This window comes from Pinus tabuliformis, chromosome 7 (genome assembly GCF_031772625.1).
Source record: "Pinus tabuliformis cultivar Carrire ecotype Pingquan chromosome 7, CPIR1, whole genome shotgun sequence".
Lineage (NCBI taxonomy): Eukaryota > Viridiplantae > Streptophyta > Pinopsida > Pinales > Pinaceae > Pinus > Pinus tabuliformis.
In genome coordinates, this window is record NC_142293.1 from 227,686,896 (window position 1) to 227,689,939 (window position 3,044).

The 3,044-nt window shown below is 39.1% G+C and overlaps 1 long non-coding RNA gene across 1 annotated transcript; it reads right to left on the reverse strand.

Annotated features, from left to right (window-relative positions):
• Positions 1–995: 995 nt before the first annotated feature.
• On the reverse strand, positions 996–2,100 carry LOC149246676 (uncharacterized). Its single transcript, XR_016265580.1, has 2 exons — positions 1,921–2,100; positions 996–1,829 (listed from the first exon to the last, which is right to left on the reverse strand). It is a non-coding gene; the product is annotated as an uncharacterized LOC149246676 (long non-coding RNA).
• Between the last annotated feature and the right edge of the window lie 944 nt (positions 2,101–3,044).

Here is a 3,044-nt window from a genome sequence, read left to right on the forward strand (position 1 = left end):
ATAATAACTCAGTTGTGAAAGCAGCAGTGGGACAACGATCACAGGTTGTTATCCTCAAATGTACTGGTGTATGCTTATTTTTTTTTTTTTTTGAAAAGTAGGCAAACCTATCATAATTCAGTTGTCAAACCAATACTGAGACAACCGTTATTGGTTGTTATGCACTTACTGTTATTAGCAAATATAAAATGACTCAACAACATTATTTAAAAATCATTGTTATTGACAAATGCTGAGTGACTCATCAACATTATTTAAAAAGATAACTTTTTATTCTTATAAAATACCTCTAGATTTTAAATTGTTAAATTATTTCCTTACCAAACAAAACATTAAAAACCCTCTCGAATCATAAATTAAAATGTGTTAAATGATGATAACACAGATTAAGTCAACATTTTTAAAACCCTCTCGAATCATAAATTAAAATGTGTTAAATGATGATAACACAGATTAGACTTAAATAAAACTGTAACGTTTAAACCATTGACCAATAAAATTGTAAATGTAAAATTCAGTACAATAGTATCTCAAATCTAAGTTTAATATCCTCGGTGGTGTCCCAAAGGTGAATTTTATTTACTGAAATCCAAAGGGTTGACGTTTTAAAGCAATGGATGGAGGTAGGATTGTAAGATAACAGTTTTTAACCATGGCTGAATGATTAATCTATTTTATGCATAGACATGACCGTGCTGTATGACGCAATTGAATTTCAGAGTTGTAGACGATTAGGTGAAAAAATGTGTTACGGTGACTAGTGGATAATTATATATTTTTAAATTTTTATAAAATACTATATATATATAAAAGAGAGAGTTTTCATATATGTTAAAGAATATTATACAAATAAGTACGAAGGAAATTAGTTTTTCCGTTTAACTTTAAATTCCCCTTTTGTAACCTATAATGTCATAACAATTTATAAAACAATTCTGGCAATACTACTAATAGTAGAACAGAAAATGAAATGAAATCCACTTTTGTAACATATAATGTCAAATTTCTGGCAATACTATTATTGATAGTAGAACAGAAAAGGAAATGAACCGATTCCAGTCATCCACCAAACGCATGGTATTGAAAGCGAGGATCTCGTGGTGTGAAAGACAGTACAAAGTGAGGTGAGGTGAGAGTGATCTGTGAACAAATGATGGCGGGGAGCAGCAAAGTCCACTCAAATTGAAATTTCATACTTTACAAAAGAATACAGTACCATAAACCTACATGCATCGACCATGCCGGGGCCGGGCAGGGCAGGGCAGAATCCCGCCCCCGCGGTAAACAAGCATGGAAATTTACAAGAGATAGATGCAGGCTCAAGAGTTAGAAAGAATGGTACGATCACTAAACACTAAGTCTGATGAGCTCTGGATTTCGGCCTGATCAAATCAAAGCTCTTGCAATGATTTGGTCTTTCATAAATGGTACTTGCTTTTATCAATTTGCAGAATTTTCCCAACATAATCGCTCACTGCTGAATGGATGCGAGCTGGGATCCCATCATGTCTCTCTCGAATTTTTTAATGGATTGAGCAACAGCTTTCATGGTGCCATCATATACATACGGAATGCCTCCCACCCAACTCACGTTCTTTCTCATCGATGATTTCACAAATTCCCTGCACGGCTCTCCTCTACTGGTGATGGTGTCATGATAATGATAGAATCTCATCAAACCCTCTGTCTTGTGCTGTGTTTTCCCCATCACATTCTCAGACATGTGAACGCCAGTTGCGTACACATTTCTTGCCTACACTGCATACTTGCGATCTCTCCTTATGCCTCTCTTCACATCCCTGAATAATAACTTTTCAAATCCCCATTCCCTGCGCAACAGAATTATCACATTGAATTTCAAACCCCAAAAACATATTCGAATTTTTTCTTCGGATTAATAGAAACCATAATGACTATTACCTGGAATAAGTACTGTTAGCCGAGATGCTGTGCAGTTTATTCTGCAAGCAGAGCTTGTTAGACATGGAATATTGCTCAATGGTGAATTGGGTATAGCCAGAGAGCTCATTCAACACATATTGCAGTGTTTTCCGCCGAGGAATATAGAGATACTCATCTACATCGAAGAAAAAAGTCCAATTCGCTACCTGTGCAAACAAACGTTCACAATGAGGAACTGATTATGGTAATACCCGTCATATTGTTCCTGCTTTGTTATTGTTCCTGCTTTGTTACATCCTGCAACGTCACACGACCTGCTCGAATCCATGGCTCCAACACCTTTCTAACTTGGGAATGGACTCCACCAGCATCGTGAAAAACAAAGTGCGATCTAGGGCCAAAGAATTTGGCATGATAAGCCATCCACTCTCTCATTCTCTGAGGATTCAGGTCACCGTACAGCGAGGAACCACAGTAGAGGTAATCATATGGGGGAGCCTGACTGTAAATAGAGGCATTGTAGGTAACTTTTTGTTCTGTGAGAGCAACGATTCTCTCAGCTTTCCCAAATTTGTTGCCATGGAGTGCATGAAGAATGGGCGGTATAATCCAAATAAGAACCGATGTTCCTCAGATCTGAGTCAATCCACCGAGCATTAGTTTGATTCCAACTCCTCCGAAGCCTGTGGCCTTGTTATAACAGTGAACTCCTGTGAGGATATTGGCTTGACCTGTCACTGTAATCCCCACAGCAGCCGAAAAGATGACAACGTCCGTTACAGCGTTGTGGTTGCCCATGAGGCTTATGCCCACGCCGCTGAATTTCTTCTCGTCCGGGCTTCCACCGGCGGTAATGCGCTGCCCCAGGAAGGAATTCCGGATATATGTCTGGTGCCCGCCCTGAACCATGATGCCAGACGACTTGAAATGCGAGATATAGCAATTATCGATGTTCAAATTTTGAATTTGGGCCGGGCGGGTTCACCAGTTCAAACTTCGAATTTGGCGGGGCGGATTCACCAGTTCAAATTTCGAATTTGAATTTGAATGGTTCGGTTAACATTCAGATGCCCCGTCCAGATGCATAGCATAGCATGGTATCAGCGCGTCACATCTCAGATGCCCCGTCCAGATGCATAGCA